We start from the raw sequence: 20645 nt of genomic DNA, 5'->3' as shown, positions 1-20645 counted from the left end.
GGGAAGGAACTATATGGTATACATCCCGTGCTTGGTAAGGAGACGAGGAAAAATTGATTGATGGAAGGCGATCGTAAGCACACACACACACACACACACACACACACACACACACACACACACACACACACACACACACACACACACACACACACATAATCGCTGGGGCTGAAACACTCTCTTCATTGTTTTATTTTCCATCAAGACAAGACGTTAGCGTGTTAGTAATGAGTCGCCCCATAAGCCACCATGAATGAAAAATTACATAAATATCAAAACTATGAACCAGAAATGGAGTCTGAAGGGAGAATAGCTCAATGGCGCCATGATAAGTAAGAAAAAAAAAAACATTGGTAAATTTCTGTTTCCTTTGACTTTTGCAACTCTTAACGTATGGGGATTAAGAAGGTACAGAAGATTGGAATAAGAATGATAATAGAATGAGATCTAATAATAATAATAATAATAATAATAATAGCCCAGCTTAATGCAAATACGAAAATGACAAATCGCAACAAATCCATCTAAATAAAGAAAAGCAAAGACAAAGAAAAGAAGAAGAAAAAACCCCCCCAAAAAAAACATAAACCTTGCAAAGACGAACTGAAAAAAAAAATCGCAGAAATTAAAACATTCACATCCAAATATAAAAAAAAAAACACCCAAGAAAGACATTAAAACAAACAGATACACAAAGAATCCAAACATAAACAATACACCTTGAGAGATGCACAGGTAGACAAAGACATCAGAAGAGACGAACCAGACAGACGGATAGACAGATACAGACAGAGATAGACAGACAGTTGGAAAAGAATCTTAAGTGACGTGATGGGTCCCTGGGGTAACTGGGGAGGAACGAGGCGTGAAGAGAGGAGGGAAGGAAGAGAGGAAGGTAGGAAGAGAGGAGGGAAGGAAGGGATGCAAGGAGGAAGGGTTGAAGGTAAGATGAGTTGAAGAAAGAATGAAAGGGAGGAAGTAAGGGACGAAGGAAGGGAGGAAGGAAAGAAGGATGAAAGAAAGTGATGAATGAAAGGAGGAAGGAAGGAAGGATGAGAGGCTGCCTTTACCTAGAGGCCAATTACCGTGATGAAATAAGGTGCCACTAATCGAACAAGACGTCCAAGGAAGGAAGGAAGGAAGGAAGGAAGGAAGGAGAGAAGGAGAAGTAAGGAAGGAAAGGAAGGAAGGAAGGAAAGTAGGAGACAGATGGAAAGGGAAGGAAGGAGAGACAGATGGATGGAAGGAAGGAAGGAAGGAAGGAAAGAGAGACAGATGGAAGGAAGGAAGGAGAGACAGATGGATGGAAGGAAGGAAGGAAGGAAGGAAAGAGAGACAGATGGAAGGAAGGAAGGAGAGACAGATGGATGGAAGGAAGGAAGGAAAGAGATGGAAGGAAGGAAGGAAGGAAAGAGATGGAAGGAAGGAAGGAAAGAGATGCAGATGGATGGAAGGAAGGGAGGAAGCTGCCTTTACCTAGGGGCCAATTACCGTGATGACGCAAGGTGCCACTAATCAACATAATTACACAGAATCACCTAATAATTAGCATTCCGCGTCCCCCGCCCCTTCTCCTCCTCCTCCTCCCACTTCGTCAGGTATTTTCCATTCATTCCTCTTGTTCTAGCGAGCTCCTGAGGACTGGGATAATTAACTCCCATGGCTAAGATATGCTTTGAAATAACTTCGGAATTCAGGTAGCGAGAGAAGAATTCGAAGTGCGACATTTAATTACCTTTAGGGACCAACTACTGGCTCTGATGATTGGAATCCCGGTTAATTAAGGAGGTGGTGGTGGTATTTGAAGCTTAGAGAGGCAACATAGTGCTACGCTTCAAAGGCCAGAAAAGGAAAAGTTCTTAAGGCGATTTTTTTAACACGGTAAAGGCGAGTTTACCCTGAGTGGTGTTTTTTTTTTTTTTTTAGCTGGGTATATTATTATTGTTGGCCCGAGTGTTAGGTTATATAGTTTATTTACACTTTTATGTTAATATGTAATTTATAATCGGTCTTTTGAGTTAAATATTTGGAAAGTATTGATAAAAAATGTTAAAAAAATAAATATAAAAAGAAATATGTTAGTGTATTATGTTATTCAGGTCTACATAATAGTCTCACCCTCTCTTCAATTTCTGTCACAGTCTCTGATCTCAATTCTCACTCTTCACCTCTGACTCTGATTCTCTCACACCTCAATTTCTGACTTCTGAACCTCTCTCACACCTCTGCCAATCGTCACCAAACATGAATAACCAATCAGAAGACGAAGTCGAATTCTAACTAGCTCTTCCCATTATAGATTAACTGTCCCCCTAAAGGCTTATGCCGATGATGACGTCAAAATCCCCCTCCTATACAAAATAATACAATAATTATTTTTTTCCATTTTCCAATTTACGAAAAAAAGAAAAAAAAAGAAGCTTTCATTAGAAGAAATTTTACCTCATGAACAGATGAATATATTAAGAATCCTCAACTAATGTCAAAAAACCAAATTACAAGAAAACACATTTATTTTTCACCCACTAAAATCTTTAATTACGAGACTCTAATTTGCATATGTATAAGCTCTCCTGTTTATCGTTTCCTCTTTGATTTAGGAGACCGTCTGAGACCTTAAGTTCATACGAGTTATTAATTTTAGGACTTAAGAATAAAAAAATGAATAGAGAGATGGATTAAAAAAAGTTAAATATTGGGTTTATTATTGGATATTATTTTCACTTCTATTTTTGGTGTAGGTTAGGTTAGGTTAGGTTAGGTTAGGTTCTCTGTATATACATTTATGTATGTACGGTATGCATGTATGTATATATGTATGTATGTATGTATGTATCAATGTGTGTACGGTATGTATCTATGTATGTATGAATTTTTCTACATAGATTTGATCACCCATAAATTCACAACAAACTCCAAGTAATAAGCCCATAGAGGATCCGCTAAAACCTCTCACACAGACACATAACATCAGCAAAATATATGTTGTATTTTTCTCTTCAGTAATTTACCCAAAAAGTTTGAATAATTTTTCCGATATTTTATGATCACAAAAAAATTTCGAAAAAAAAGGTGTTTAATTTTTTCTAATTTACCTTCACTTTTGGATCATGTATATATATATATATATATATTTTATAAGTCAGTTTTATATTTTTATACTTGAATATAACCTTGAATTTATATATATGCAGAGGTAGTTCTTATAAATGTATAGGGAAGATGTGCTTAATCTCTCTCTCTCTCTCTCCTTATCTCGTCTCTCTCTCTCTCCTTATCTCGTCTCTCTATCTCTCTGCAGCCGAACATCTAAGGAGGCTGGAGGATGATATCATCTTAGCGGCGGTGAGGATGATGCTGGAGTGGTGATCATCCAGCGTGTATGATCCAGAATTCTTAATTAAATCATGCGAGATAAGACTGGTGGTGGTAAGGGTCTGAGGATCTCTGCAGCGGCTCTTATTGGCTCTGTGGTTGGCGGCTGTCAACAAAAATATTATGAGGTTTTTTTACTCCATATTAATCAACGGATGTATGTATGTGTGGGTGTTATGTGTGTGTGTGTGTGTGTAAAGTGTGTGTGTACATATCAAGAAAACACGACCTCTATGTAAACACAACCACTTTGCACAGCCTTCCTCGATAAGTCACACACACACACACACACACACACACACACACACACAGAGTTGACTTAGAGAGCCTCACCAGGTAGACTCAGGTGGTAGATAATTAAAGATGTACACTGCCGCCATCATCAACTATACACACTAAGTACACATCACCAGGTGTATATATACTAGGTGTAGACATACCCTCACCAGCTTCACCTGCTGTGTTTTGTTGTATTAACCTTTCCATGATTTTTTTGTCTTAAAAGTTTATTTATTTTTTTTTGAGATTCACGAATAATTTATTTGTGGTGGAACTAAAGAGAAAATTAGGGGAAGAAAATAAAGATCACGAGTAATGAAAGATCAAAGCAAGAAAAAAGAACAAATAAACAAAATATAAAAGTTGGAAGAATTACCCCTCCCCCCCCCAAAAAAAAATCAATAAAATAAAATACTTCTGATTTTAATACTTTTTTTCATAATTACAATATTAACAGAGAGAAAAAACAGGAACTTGATAACAAATGAAGATAAAAATAAATGAAAGTGAAGAAGCGAGATACACTGAAGAAATGATAAGACAGAAATAAGAGAATAACGAAGAAGATAAACTAGGAATTACTTCACATCTCCTCAAGTGCATCACCACACTAGTTCCTATGTATCATGGGGCCAAAATTATGTATCTTTAGGGTCAAAATTGTGTATCTTTAGGGCCAGAATTATGTATATTTAGGGTCAAAATTGTGTATCTTGGGGCCAAAATTATGTATCTTTAGGGTCAAAATTGTGTATCTTTAGGGCCAGAATTATGTATATTTAGGGTCAGATCTTAGTCATGTATATTTGGTTTTAAAGAGATCATCAAATATATTTTCTATAAATTATCAAACAATTATGTATCTTTTATTTCCTTCTTATGTATGTATGTATGTATGTATGTATGTATGTATGTATGTATGATAAAAAAAACAATTGTAATATTAGTCGGAATGATCAAGAGTTTAATAGAGAGATAAAATGGACTTGGAAATGCCTACAAAATGAACCTTGTATCGAGAGGCGGTGTCATCCAGTCTAATCTATGGCAAACTATTGTCTGTATTTACCACCTATTTATTATATAACCTGAAGGTAAGTAATAAAACCATCAAGGTATGTATTCTCACCTGGAGAGCTGATTAAAAAAATATAACAAAATTTCCCTTTAAAATAAATATAAAGAATTATCGATTTTAACGAAACGAGGAAACCTGAAATTTAATCCCAACTTCGGGTGTTGTTTCATTACAGAGATTTTTTTAATGGGGATTTTAATTTCGTTTTTTTTTTAATTTCCACGCAGATGGGAAATACGAAACCAATCGCTTAGCGCTCAAATGGTAACGACGAAGAATTAATGAATTGGTACCAGTCCCTATATTTACACAAACTGGCAACTGTGATGTTGAACTTTGCTACACAGCCTACCTCCGGGGAGTTGCCAGACGCCATGATGGAAAAATGGTAGGCTGCAGTATTACCCTCACCCCACCACCAGAACCACCACCTTTTAACCAATAACTAAACACTTATACACTATGAATTTTACATACAATCTTTATAAACATACAAACACACATATTTATTAGTGTTATATTGAGGATTAAGCTTGTAAGATGTTATTTAAGCGGATGTAACGCTTAAATAAATTTTTTAGTTTACATATCCCACAGTTGTTATTTACTGACATATACACACGAAAATAACTTAACATACTGTATACTCAAACAAAAACAAAACAAATCTCTATATTTTCTTTCTTTCTTTATCATAAGAATCGTAATACCTGGAAGTCACCAATCACAAAATTTTGTTGTTGGCTGTAATGACCAATCACCTGCCGGATATCAGCACGACTTGGCCATTAGGATGAGGGCATGAGGAACCGTATTCAGGTACTGACACTTGAGTTGAGTCACTCCCTCAAGCACACGGTACAGCAAAGGCGCTTCTATTGTCGAGTCATGAGTTACAGAAAAAAAATATTGAGTCAAACTGTCTTTCTGGTCCACAAGTTTGAGTCATTGAGCTCATATATCGAAAAATTTGAGTCATATAGCTCCTATAGTTTATAAATTTGAGTCCATCTTCTCTAGAAATGCATAATTTTGAGTCAGTCTACTCAACTGACTCACTTATTTGAGTTCGTGAGTTACACTAGAGACTGAGTTCTAATTTGAGTGTGAGAGTTGCTCATAAATTTGGTGTAAATGTATATAAATTATCAAAGATCATTAAGCGATGTCAAAAATGAGAAGTGTATTTAACGTCACAAGACTTACATGTGTAATGACCTCAGTAAATATAAGTACACACGGCTACACTAAAACACACATGTACACACATATGGACACTGCATGTACACGACGACCGTAAAAGCAGTATACATGAATTCCAAAGATGTGTACACGAACTCGAGAAAACTACAGATGTGTACACAAAATAAAAAAAATACAAATGTACACATCAGGGGAAACAGGTGTGTACATAACGCAAGAGAACAGGTGTACATGACATGAAATACCAAGTGTACACAACATTCCAGGGGTGTACATTAATATGAACCGGTTTTTTACGTCTCATACACAACAGGTGTACATGATACAACCAAATCACGTGTACATGAAAACACATACACAAGTAAAGTGTTCAAATATACAAAAGCACACGTACACATACCATTGTTAGTATATTCTGCTGCTTGTACTATTGTATATTTTAAATGTGTGTGTGTGTGTGTGTGTGTGTGTGTGTGTGTGTGTGTGTGTGTGTGTGTGTGTGTGTGTGTGTGTGTGTGTGTGTGTGTTTGTCAGGATTCATTTGTATATGTTTGTATAATTCACATACACAAATTCCACCCACAGCGCAATTGGTCATACATATCAAAACATTATCTGCCACTGTTGCCAGATACTCGTGTCAGATCACCCTCGTCACCCGTCTGGCGAATGAGTGCCAACCTGGCGTTCGTTTTTTTTTTCTTCTTTATATTTCGCCTGGAGACAGTTGGTACCGTTGTTAAGGGGAGGAGAATGAGGTAGGAGGAGGGAATATTAGGGGTGAGGGAAGGGGATGATGGAGGGGGAGGAAGAGGAGGGGAGGGATGATGGAGGGAGGGGAGGAGGGAGGATAATGGAGGGAGGAAGAGGAGGGAGGGATGATGGAGGGAGGAAGAGGAGGAGAGATGATGGAGGAGGAAGTGAGGAGTGGAGGGATGATGGAGGGAGGGGGAGGAGGGAGGGATGATGGAGAGAGGAAGAGGAGGATTAGATGTGGGAGGGAGGGAGAGGAGGAGAGATGTGATAGTAAACATTTATATGATCGATCAGGCGGGACGCTGAGAGTTAGAGAGAGAGAGAGAGAGAGAGAGAGAGAGAGAGAGAGAGAGAGAGGAAAACATGAAATTACTTAATAAATAATTGACGGGACAGAAATAGTTATAGCCAAGGAAGATGATAATGGTATAATGAAATTAACTATAGTAAAGGAAAGTAGAGGAGAAGGAAGGAAGGAAGGAAGGAAGGAAGGAAGGAAGGAGAAAGAGACCATTGTCTGTCACTCTATTTCCCTGTTTTTTCCTGTCTGTTTCTGTCTGTCTGTCTGTCTGTCTCTCTCACTCTGTCTCTCTCTGCCATTCTTCCGTCCGTCCTCTCTCTCTATCTCTCTCTCATCACGTCCACAAACTCCCAATAGTTACTTGACTAAATGGTAACACAATACCTGTACCTCACACTACCTGTGTATCTAGTAACCAATTTATTATTATTGAAATTCATGGTTTACCTTTATCTAATGACCAATTATTTTGTCACTGATTAAAAGCCTCTGTAATGGCGGCGGTCCTGAAATCACTGTGTGTGTGTGTGTGTGTGTGTGTGTGTGTGTGTGTAAAAAAATATATAGGGTGATTTGTTCCTATTGTTTTTACTTTTTATAATTAATAGACTAAGTTGAGAAAAATAATAGTCTGCCATTGAACTCTTATAAACAAGCTAGGTATTTATATTATACACTAAGTCTAATGAACTCTGGAAAAAAAAACATACAGTATTTTTTCCCTCTCAACGTAAATAAAATCCAATGGTTGAAATATAAAACTTGAAGAAAAACACAAATTAAAAAAATCCACATAAGCCAAAACTTGTACATAATATTTTTTTTTCTATTTAATTCTCAGGTAAATTCTTAGTAAATATATAAATCTTCTCGTAAATACTGATTTAAAAAAAATTTCCTAGATATGATTTAATCCCATTCTGCTGAAACTAAATTCCTGGTGATTTTATAAGCGTTGAAGAGATCATTTTGGTCTAGACATTATATTAAAAAAAAAATCCCGATGCTATTGAACAAAAACAAAACCTCAATCACCACTATAGTCTTTTATTTCACCATTACAGATACTCTTCAAGCGTTCACCAAGACTAAGGTATTTAACAACATCTAAGATAATATCCTTCCACACACACACACACACACACACACACACACACACACACACACACACACACACTAATTAACAGCACTAGTCATTAACTCTAAGATAGAAATATAGATTTATGAATTAGTATAAACGTTTTGAAATTGTAATCGTGATATTCATTTGTTTTTTGTTGTCTTAATGTTTATAGGTGATTGAGCTGTCAGGGTCTTTAAGCACTAGATTACGTTCTTGAGATAGATAGATAGATAGATAGATAGATAGATAGATAGATAGATACAGAGATATAGATAAAACTAAGAAAATAACTAATAAGAAAAAATATATAAACTGAAAATTAAAAAAAAACAAAAAACAAGTGAACTACAAATTTCTACAAAAGACCCACTGAAAAAAAAACCACACCCATATATAAAATATTTCACCTTAACTTAGACATACACCAAAAAACCCACCCAACCACCTCCCCTAAAAAAACCCACACCTACATAAAACCAATAACAAATTGTATGATAATAGTGTTAAACCACATTAGACCACGTACTTAAAACTCATTATTGCGGTGTTGTAAAGGTGAAAAAGTCACTTATGTACCAGAATAGAACCAAGGTCGTTTTATACTTATCAAGGTAATACATAAGACAGGTTAAGTAGTACTGATTAAGTGAGAATTAATGAGGTTGCCATTTTTCACCTGAGGAGGGAAAATAAGGTTGCGTTTCCTAATGTGATTTATGTATGTGTGACCTCAAGAGCCATGCAGGTGTAAAAATAATACTGGAGAGACAATTACCTGTTGAGAATACCTGTGTCTACCTGTCTACCTGTCTGGATATTTATCTGTCTGTATGTCTGTCTGTCACAATATAGATAATTTCACCATAGACACTTCCTCATAAGACACTTTCCCCATTAGACACTTTCCCTATTAGATACTTTCCCCCATTCGACACTTTCCCCAAGACACTTTCCCCATTCGACACTTTCCCCATTTGATACTTCCCCCATTCGAGACTTCCCCATTAGACATTTTTCTCATTAGACACTTTCCCATAAGACACTTTCCCCAAGACACTTTCCCCATAGCAAAAAATTATATAAATGCGAGAAAAAACATCAAACTGGCGACCCATATGAATTTAATGTATCTTGTAATGGTTAGGTTAGGTTGGAAATACATCCATCTTGGTAAACCTTCTCTCCTTCCCCCTTCCCTCTTCCTTCTCTTTCCCTCCATCCCCTCTTCTCCTTACTCCAAGCCTTCCATCTCTTTCCCCTTCCCACCTCATTCTCATCTTTCCCACTCTTCCTCCTGCCTCTCTATCCTCCTCTTCCCTCTCCTAACCATCCTCCTCCTCCTTCCCTCTCTCTCCTTTCTTCTACCCCTAACCCTCCTCCTCCTCTTCCCTTCCCTCTTCCACACTTCCCCCTATCCCCAGCCCTCCTTTCCCCCCTTCCCTCCCCCTCCCCAGGTGGTATCATCAACCTCCCCATCAGTATATTTCGGCTGTGTTATCAAGGACAGGTAAGCTACTGTTTAATGCTTAACACCTGGAGGAGGATGGTGGTCGTGGTGGTAATGGTGGTGGTTGTTGTGGTTATGGCTGTTGTGATGGTGGTTGTGGTGGGGGTTAAGGTAGTGATGGTAGTAATTTTTGTTGTGGTTGCTTCTATTGTGGTGATTGTGATGGTATAATCATCACTGGAATATATTGTATATACCTACGACACTCCTCCCCCCCTCACATGGACAGGATATACGCTTACAATGACATATATATACAGGCTAGTATCTTGTGACAGGATATACGCAGATAAAGAGATATATGCACTTGTTTATGATGGGATATACGCGGTGTTATCCTAAAATAGAATCCAAGTAGTATAGCCTCGTGCCATGGGATATACGCACCCGATTATATGAGGATATATATATATATACTTAATTATAACAACATATACCCACTTTCCTAGGCCGATATATACGTATACCCACTTAGAGAAGGATATATGTTTTATAATACGACATACGAAACGAATTACGGCTGGACACACACCATACGTATAGGACAGGTAAACGACCTTTAATTAAGACAGAAGAGATATTTTACAGGTGTGTGTGTGTGTGTGTAAATACATTCTTATAACACCTTAACTATAGTCTATATAGGACCTTGCTATATTACTCACCTGTGTCCACAATTAACCCACAAGGTGTTCTCGTAATTTATAAAAAGACTCAGGTAGAAGTTCCAGGTGTGAGGTTCTTAAAACACAAGTGCTGACAAGAATAATGGGGTTTTGAGATCATGGGGGTAATGGGTAGTGGCCTGCGGTGGTTCTGACCATTAGTGGAAGTTGCATGAGCCAGCCAGGTAATGGGGGAGAAGGATGAGGAGGCGATGGGGGAGGGGGAGGGGAGGGGTGGGGGAGGGGAGAGATGTGGGTGAGGAGGAATAGGACTGATTATGGGGAAGGGGTGATTAGGGGGGGGGAGGGAAGAGGAAAGGGGATAGGGGAGGGTAGAGGGAAAGGGAAGAGGGTAGAGGGAAAGGGCAGATGGAAGAGCAGGGGAGAGGGAGGGGAAAGGGTAGAGGGAGGGGAAAGGGGAGATGGAGGGTAGAGGGAGAGAGGGGAGAGGGAGAGAGGGGAGAGGGAGAGAGGGGGGAGAGGGGAGAGAGGGAGAGGAGACACAGGTCATGATGGTTACCTGTGAATCTTGCCTCCTGGGGATAATTATCTTCATTTTCTTCAGCCATGTGTCTTGTCTCATTTCTTTTAAGTATTTTTTCTTACTTCTTAGCCGTCTATCTTGTTACTTATGTTGTTGTTCTTCTTCTATTTGTCTATTTTTCCTTTCGTTGTTTTTTTTATATTCTCTTTCTTCTGTTTCATTATTCTTGTCCTTCTTTATTTATCCCTTATCTCATTTTCATCCTTCTACTTTTTCCTTAATTTCTACTTCTTCTTGTCTCTTCTTGTCTCTTCTTCTTGTTCTTCTTCTTTAGTTCTCCCTCTTCTCGTTTTTTCTTATTTCTTCTTCTTATTCTTCCATTTGTTGTCATCACCCTTGTATTTCCCACAACTATTTTCCCTTAATCCTCCTTCTAATCGACTTATCCTATGTCCCCTTTATCACTTATTATATCGCACCATCTTCTTAAACGTTATTCTGCTATTATTATTTTTTGTGGTATTTTTAAGATAATAAATTTATTAATGTTTTGGTCGTGTCCCAGAGAGTGTGTGTGTGTGTGTGTGTGTGTGTAAACCTCGACCGTCATCTGTGTATCGTAGAATAAGCGAGCCAGGTGGAAGGATTCTCACAACTTCGATTATGAGGAAAATAATTGATGGAGAATATTTTTGGGGGAGATATTCTGAGGATTCCTAGACCTAAGGAAGCGTTTTTTCCACTCCAGTTATGAGGACAATGGCGTAGGATCCTTTGGGAATCCCTTGAGAATCATAATCATTTAAGAGTTATTAGTAAAAAAAGTTGATAAAGGATCTATTGAGAATCCTAGTAGTATCTGGAAGCGTTTTCATGTTAGTGTAGGATCATTTGAGAATCCTATTATAATTAAGAGTCCTAATTGAGACGCTGTTTTATAAGGAAAATAATGAATAAACAATATATAAGAAATTATAAATAAATATAGAAATGGAAAAAAAAAGAAATACAAAGACAATATTAATAGAAGATAAATTAAAGAATAAAAGAAACAGAAATAATAAATAAACAAGAAAACACTACAAAACAATAAACAATAAAAAACAAACACACCTGAACCAAACAACTGACTGCATCTCACTTAATCTTCATACCTGCTGATAAAGTGATAACTATCTGACCTACAATACGTACTTAAACACCTTAATTACGGAAGTGTATTGATACATTACAACAACAACAATACCAACAACAACAAAAACAACAACTGAAAGACAAATCAACACCACAACTGTCATTACCTAACTGTTGATATCCAGTTAAAGTGAAAATAACCGTAATAATAACAGACAATAGTGAAGATAAACATACAGTCAGACTAGCCATCAGCCATTACACGTGAGATTGACTGAATTACCGGGAATAAAATGCAACAGAAGAGATAATGTACACTAAGAGACATTATGAGATATAACGCGTGAAATTGGCCGTCTCTGTAATGCGTGGAGGTGGGTGGTCGTCTCTGTAATGTAATGCGTGGTGGTGGGTGGCCGTCTCTGTAATGCTTGGAGGTGGGTGGCCATCTCTGTAATGCTTGGTGGTGGGTGGCCATCTCTGTAATGCTTGGTGGTGGGGTGGCCGTCTCTGTAAATGCGTGGGTGGTGGCGTGGCCTCTGTAATGCTTGGTGGTGGGTGGCTCTCTGTAATGCGTTGGGTGGCCGTCTCTGTAATGCGTGGGTGGCCGTCTCTGTAATGCGTGGTGGTGGGTGGCCATCTCTGTAATGCGTGGAGGTGGGTGGCCATCTCTGTAATGCGTGGTGGGGTGGCCGTCTCTGTAATGCGGTGGTGGGTGGCCGTCTCTGTAATGCTTGGTGGTGGGTGGCCGTCTCTGTAATGCTTGGTGGTGGGTGGCCATCTCTGTAATGCGTGGAGGTGGGTGGCCGTCTCTGTAATGCGTGGTGGTGGGTGGGTCTCTGTAATGCTTGTGGTGGCCGTCTCTGTAATGTGGTGGTGGTGGCCATCTCTGTAATGCTTGGAGGTGGGTGGCCATCTCTGTAATGCGTGGGGGTCGTCTCTGTAATGCTTGGTGGTGGGTGGTCGTCTCTGTAATGCCATCTCTGTAATGCGTGGAGGTGGGTGGCCGTCTCTGTAATGTGGTGGTGGGTGGCCGTCTCTGTAATGCTTGGAGGTGGGTGGCCATCTCTGTAATGCGTGGTGGTGGGTGCCGTCTGTAAATGCTTGGAGGTGGGTGGCCGTCTCTGTAATGCTTGGAGGTGGGTGGTCCTGTAATGCTGGAGGTGGTAATGCTTGAGGTGGGTGGCCGTCTCTGTAATGCAATGGAGGTGGGTGGCCGTCTCTGTAATGCTTGGAGGTGGTGGGTCTCTGTAATCTCCATCTCTGGTGGTGGTGGGTCTCTGTAATGCTTGAGGTCGTAATGCTTGGAGGTGGGTGGCCGTCTCTGTAATGCTTGGAGGTGGGTGGCCGTCTCTGTAATGCTTGGAGGTGGGTGGCTCTGTAATGCTTGGAGGTGGTGGCCATCTGTATGCTTGGAGGTGGTGGCCGTCTCTGTAATGCTTGGAGGTGGGTGGCCGTCTTTGTAATGCTTGGTGGTGGGTGGCCATCTCTGTAATGCTTGGAGGTGGGTGGCGTCTCTGTAATGCTTGGAGGTGGGTGGCCGTCTCTGTAATGCTTGGTGGTGGGTGGCCATCTCTGTAATGCTTGGTGGTGGGTGGCCGTCTCTGTAATGCTTGGAGGTGGGGTGGCCATCTCTTACCTTGAAGCTTAACGCAGTAACTCCTTCCCAACGTTTCCTAACCACAACACTCCGGGTATTTTCTTGAAGACGTTTTAGAATTTACTGTGATTATTATTATTATTATTATTATTATTATTATTATTATTAGTAGTAGTAGTATTATTATTATTACTTTTTTTAATTACTGTTTTAATATGATTGGTTTACGCGTTTCAGGGTTTATTAAGATTTTTTTAACGGCTTTAATATGATTCAATCTTGGAAGACAAAATTACAAATACAAAAATATACCCACAGACGAACAGACAGACAGACAGACAGACACACACAGACAGACAGACACACAGACAGACAGACAGACACACACAGACAGACAGACACACAGACAGACAGACACACAGACAGACAGACACACAGACAGACAGACAGACAGACAGACAGACACACACAGACAGACAGACACACACAGACAGACAGACACAGACACACACAAACCCACCTTTCCTTCCCTCCCTCTGACACTACCGTAGACAGGCAAAATAGTCACACAGAATCATATTTTATCCTTTCACTATAACAACATAAGCACACAGGTTCAGTAGTCTCCACCCATGCCAGAGGTAAACACTACCACGTGTATTCTGGGGTAATGAGAGGGAACTATATATAGCATTCTGTTATGGTAAATGGGACACTTTATAATGGGTAGAAAATATATTGGTTTAGAAATATTCCGGTTATTAGTTTTATATCTTCAGTAGTAATGGAGAGTTTTAATGTAGGTAATAGTAATGGGCTTGATGATTACCTGGGAATTAGACACCTGAGCTTAATTCACCTGAAGAGCAGACACCCTAAAGATACCTCTGGATTTAGTTTAGATTAGATTGGGGTAGATTATTATATTTGATTCAGTTAGGTTATGGTACCTTAGGGTAGATTAGGTTAGGTTAGGTTAGGTTAGGTTACGTTAGGGTAGGTTAGGATTAGGTTAGCGTTATGGTAGTTAATCATCAAGTAAAATAAGCGTCTAAAATTCATATGTAATAAACTGGAGTGTCCAATCTTCAGGTGATCCCGTCTCGTAAAATAAACTAGCTACAACACACACTTACGAACCTTACTTCAGTCTACTATATTTATACTCTATAGCTCTACCATCTACAGCCTTCATCGATCTATACTTCTATATCATTAACTCACGTGGTTCTAAATTATTGGTATTTGCATAAAGTTATTGGTAAAAACTGTCCTCGCTGGCCTTGGCTTGTGACGACAGAGAACAGGTAGGAATCTGTACCATTGAAGGGGGAGGCGGGGTCGTGGATCCTGTGTGAGATTCTTTAGGGCTTTAGTGCACCTAACCTAACCTAACCTTACCTAACCTATCCTAACCTTACCTAACCTAACCTAACCTAACCTAACCTAACCTAACCTAACCTAACCTAACCTTACCTAACCTAACCAAACCTAACCTTACCTAACCTAACCTAACCCCAATATTAAAGGATCATATCAGAGGTTCGACACTACTACGATGTTCATTTGTTTAACTTGTGTGTGTTTAGGCGTGTGTGTGTGTGTGTGTGTGTGTATGTTTAGGGGTGTGTGTGTGTGTGTGTGTGTGTGTGTAAACATAGATATTTACAGTATGTTCATGGCTATAATAAACATGCTAAGTTGAGGAACAATATATATATATATATATATATATATATATATATATATATATATATATATATATATATATATATATATATATATATATATATATATATATATATATATGTAAATTCATCAATACACCTGTATATATTTAGATATGATTAAGCACAGGTGTACAAATTTACCTTAATGTTATTTTTGTAAAGGCAATACACATAACTATAAACTCCTCCTTCACACATACGGTATACACAAGAAAACTTAAAAAACAAAATCTGTATCGTGTTAATAGTGGAACCCCAAATACGATCACTTAATAATTTAAACACCCCCTTGAGTGAGTATTTATGAACGGAATTACAATGTTAATTTATTACCTGGACAGTCGTAGAGTTACAATGTTAATTTATTACGTGGACGGTCGTGGAATGCGATGACCACACCCACTTTACCGAGTGATAATTTTCCTTGTATAATTTATCTATCTTCCTATATTTACAGTACAAGAATAATGACCTGTTTCCCCCCCTCTATTGAAGTACTTAATATGTATAAGTAATAAGAAGTGGTCAATAATACCTGCACACTTGATATACAGGTATATATAAACTGGGTAAGTAATAATAATCGATGTAAGTAATTATTATACATACTCTCTCTTATATGAATACAATGATATAATATTTTTTTAAGTCATTTTTAGGTGTTCTATAAAAAATACTACTACTTTAATACTCATATAAGTTATAATAATCGATATAAATAACTAAGTATTTTTCAAAGTAAATGATTAGTAATTCTCAATAATGCTCACTGGATCACACACACAAACACAGATTAAATATCAACGCAAAATACAACTTCAATTCACTCCAGTAAAAAACCAAGAATTTAACTCCTAAATCTTAGCCAAATTCCTTCTACTTACACTCGTGATATATATAAACAAATAAGAAATATATTTATTTTCTTCCTGTAATATATTTCGAGGACAAGAGGAACTACGAATTAAATTTATGGCGTCTATTTTGAGGCTACGTGTAAATATATATTTTCAGTATAATATTTACTTGTTGATACTTTTATTCCCCAATAACTCAGAATTGGGGAGGCCATAACTAGACCTTTAAAATATACTGCTGTCTTTGCCTCTGTGAAGTATATCTGCGAAGTATATCTGTGAAGTATATCTGTGAAGTATATCTGTGAAGTATATCTGTGAAGTATATCTGTGAAGTATATCTGTGAAGTATATCTGTGAAACATATCTGTGAAACATATCGTTACTGTGATTATAAACTGAAAATGGAGGGAATAAATATATTTCACAAACTTATATGGCCAAGTGTAAGTAGGTCTCTCTCTCTCTCTCTCTCTCTCTCTCTCTCTCTCTCTCTCTCTCTCTCTCAATTCAACCATTCCATTACATTAACTCAATCCATCTACTCGTCAACCTGTGTCGGGTAGAGATTGAGTCTACAGTTCCTGCTTGATTCCTTCTATCCACTTATCCACCAAACCACCACCTAAATCCACGGGAGATTCGCAGATTTGCACCCGCTTGACATCCAATCCTCCTCAGCGAGCAGGCAGGCGGGCGGGCGGCAGGCAGGCAGGCGGCGGGCGGCGGAGCGGGCGTCTGTCTCATCACCACGACGGTCTAACACAGTTCTTTTATCCACTTTCAGCTCGGCACATTCAATTATCCGTCACTCTTCTCCCTCGTTCTTATTATTCACCCTTTCCTTCCACCTCCCTTCCTCTCTACCCTCCATCCATATTTCAGTCTCTCTCTCTCTCTCTCTCTCTCTCTCTCTCTCTCTCACACACCCTTGCCATACCCTCCCTCTCTCTCCTTCTCCTCCTTTACTATTTCCTTTAATTACCTTCCTCCTCCTCCTCACGCCCACACACCACCTCTTTCCCTTGTACTAACTCTCCTTCTCCATTTTCCTTTCTTCTTCTCTCTCTTCCATCGTATTCTCCCCTATCTTAGCCATACAATCTCTCTCTTTCTCTCTCTCTCTCTCTCTCCTCCAGTGTGACCGAGATATCTTGGGTCAAAATCTCCTCCTGGGAACTCAATCTAGGTGCATTCACAACGCAGGATAATTGACTCTACATCAGACCAGACTTTACCAGTTTTAGGGTAGGTAATTGCACCAACTCAGGGGGACTGGTGCGAGGCGAAGCGAGGTGAGGGGAGGCGAGGTGAGGTCAAATTAAGTTAGAGCCCAGAGGCGAAGTCAAGCCGGGTCACCAAGGAGGAGTGAGAGAAGACGGAGGAGGAGAAGAAGAGGGAGTAGGAGGAGGAGGAGGAGGATAAGAAGAAGAGGAGGTATTCATGTTGGTTGAAAGGGCTTTGTGTTGTAGATTGAGAGGGGCATTTGTTGTAGGTTGAGAAAGGCGACTTGTAATTGAGAGGGGCGTCTTGTAGTTAAGTGGGGCGTCTTGTAGTTGAGAGGGTCGTTTGTTGATTGAGGTTGTAGTTGAGAGGTCGCGTCTTGTAGTTAAGGGGCGTCTTGTGGTTAGAGGGTCGTTTGTTGTAGATTGAGAGGGGCGACTTGTAGTTAGAGGTCGTTGTTGTAATTGAGAGGGGCGTCTTGTAGTTAAGTGGGGCGTCTTGTAGTTGAGAGGGTCGTTTGTTGTAGGTTGAGAGGGGCGACTTGTAGTTGAGAGGGGCGTCTTGTAGTTGAGAGGGTCGTTTGTTGTAGATTGAGAGGGGCGACTTGTAGTTGAGAGGGGCGTCTTGTAGCTGAGAGGGGCGCTTTGTATATAAACAAATACTCTCAGACCATTTACTCCATAAAGTCTACAGGAAGCTCAGATGTTAAAATAAAATATCCACGAACATTACCAGAATAATGTATCGTATTTTTTTTAACTCTCATGTGTTAATAAAGGAACAAGTTTGTGTGGTTCTGCTGTCACGCGTGTTTGTCTTATCTTAATTCCGGGTTATTTACTGTTATTTAGTTGCATTTACCTCGTGGATGGTGTAGTTAGAGGGTGGTTAAGTGTGCATTAGTTCACAACGTTATGGGTGTTGTTATCTAAGAGCCTGGAGGTTAGGTTGAAGCGAGGAGGAAGAGGAGAAGTATCTGAATGGCATATACTAGTGTTATATTAAGGTTTAATCTCTTCGTCTACTTTCAAGAATTGGTAGAGTGATGGTAAACAAAGGAGTAAATAAGAACTACAAAAAAAAATCATAGATGAAAAACATTAATCAGTCAAGTCAGAAAGATCAGGTATACTATGCTAAAGAAACGCAGCTCTTAAGAGATTTATTCACTTTTTGTTCCTTAACGTGAGGGAAATTATGGCTGTATGTTTCTTGATCTGAATCGACCTAAACTGACACAAGATACCAGAGAATGAATCATGTCGGCACCTGTTAGAAAGTCACATTGGTTTAGCAGTACAGTAAAGAGAGCTATTATGGTCTGATACCAATGTTTACTGTATAGCTTGATCGATCTGAACAAAACACTGAATATACGGTTTATAATCACAGGACAATAAATATGAACTCGTGGGTATTTAACTAAAGCTACAGAACACGGGTTAATAACACTTTAAAATACGTATCACTTTATTAAAATCCTTTGGCGTTTAACTTAATTTTAACATTTATAAGAGAAACAGAAAATATTACCACTAATGATGGATGTCTCTTGGCACCTGGGACACCGTAAGATATTAAACTCTATGATGGCGTCTGACGTAATACAATATCTGACGAAATAATACACTGACGTCGACCATTTTACGTTGTCGTCTGACGTTGTGTGGCCCCGACGTAAGTTCCACTGTATCACCGGACGCATTAAGCTTGTGTGTCGTAGATTGGCGGGTTCTTTTTCCTCCCAAGATGAAAGACGCTGAAGCAACTTAAATGGCATTTACGTGTTGAGGCGAAATAAAGGTAAGTTTATGACCGTCTGTGGGTCTCGGTGACGCCCTGTGGAATGTGTCAGCTGTGTGGAGGAGACTGACGGGCTGACGGAGTTGACGGGGCTGACAGAGTTGACGGAGTTGACGGGGTTGACGGGGTTGACGAAGTTGACGGAGTTACCAATGGCCTGCAGAACAATAATGTGATGTTTCTTCGTGTGTGTGTGTGTGTGTGTGTGTGTGTGTGTGTGTGTTTCAGAGGATCATTATTAAACTTTAGATTCGATTTTCTGATGATTTATTCTGAAACATCTTTCTTTAAAACGAGTTAGAACCCACGAAAATATTCCTTCTGTCTTAAAAATGAAAACATAACATTATTTCAGGTCAGGTCACAAGACACACACACACACACACACTCCCTAAACTGCGAAATAAAACATTAAAACTCTCGTAAACGGGGGAAGAAAAAAAATACCCGAAAAGTCCCCTACACTGGGTAGAAACACGTTAAACCATCCTAAACCAGGGAAAAACACACTGAAAAACGTCCCCTAAAGCGGGTAGGAATATATGACAAAACTCCCCTTGATCCCTGAAAAAAAGGGAACAAACACACACACCCACACACCCACACACACACACACACACACACACACACAGCCTGGGTGGGACAACGCCAGAAAACTCCCTTTAAACTGGGAGAGGACGCGTGAAATTCACCCTGTAAAGATCAAGACTAAACCAGCTGGGTCACCATAACAAACTGACAGTCCTGTGGTCACATTTCCGGCTCCCAGGGGTAGAGTTATTTGGTCTACCAGAAGTTCGTGTGGTTTTGTGTGGGGTGAGAAGTCAATTAAGAGGAATTTCATCTGATAGACAAGTCATCTGTGTGTGAGAGAGAGAGAGAGGGGTGGTGGGTAGCTGCTGTACTGTCCCCACAAGCCACAAATTCGGATGTTGTGTGAGAGAAGGGGTGTGTGGGGGTGGAGGGAGGTGGGGAGGTGTGTGGGGGTGGAGATGGAGGTGGGGAGGTGTGTGGGATGGGGGTGGAGGTGGGGAGGAGGAGTATAGGATGGGAAAGATGGAAAGAAGATATTGTAGAGTAGAATTATCTTCAGATGTTTTAAAAATCAAATCTCTGTTGTAAAAGTTAAAACATCCCTCCCACCACCAAAAGCGTATAACACCTCACAAGGAAACACACCCCCCCCCTCTCCCTCATATTTATCACCTATGCCTCGTAATAGTTCATCTCCCTTCATTCACACGTGTTTTTCTTCCTCAAATGACCTGCAGCTCTTCAAGTGATGAGTAAACATGCACCTGCTAACACCCACCAAATTAATATTCCTTTCCACTACAAGGTCCCAGGTATGCAGTACACCTTGTCACCATCGTCGCTAGGTGTTATTCATATTATCTTCATCTTATTTGGGTATGTTCTAAAACTCTAAGGTGAAAAGATAAGAAGAAAAAAAAGTTTGTATATGTTAAAAGAGAAGTACCATATCGCTTGATTACATTAGAGTTACTTTGGACACTCAAGGTAGA

General features: G+C 39.4%; 1 long non-coding RNA gene across 1 annotated transcript in view; it reads left to right on the top strand.

Annotated features, from left to right (window-relative positions):
- Positions 1 to 3833, top strand: part of LOC121879695 — a 97296-nt gene extending 93463 nt beyond the window's left edge. Inside the window, exon 4 of the long non-coding RNA XR_006091397.1 lies at positions 3302 to 3833. This is a non-coding gene — a long non-coding RNA (uncharacterized LOC121879695). The remainder of the gene's footprint in view (positions 1 to 3301) is intronic.
- Positions 3834 to 20645: the final 16812 nt, after the last annotated feature.

The sequence above is a fragment of the Homarus americanus genome, unplaced genomic scaffold (genome assembly GCF_018991925.1).
Source record: "Homarus americanus isolate GMGI-L3 unplaced genomic scaffold, GMGI_Hamer_2.0 scaffold60362, whole genome shotgun sequence".
Taxonomy (NCBI): Eukaryota; Metazoa; Arthropoda; class Malacostraca; order Decapoda; family Nephropidae; genus Homarus; species Homarus americanus.
Note: the sequence above shows the minus strand (reverse complement) of the source record. Positions and strands in the feature narration are given on the sequence as shown.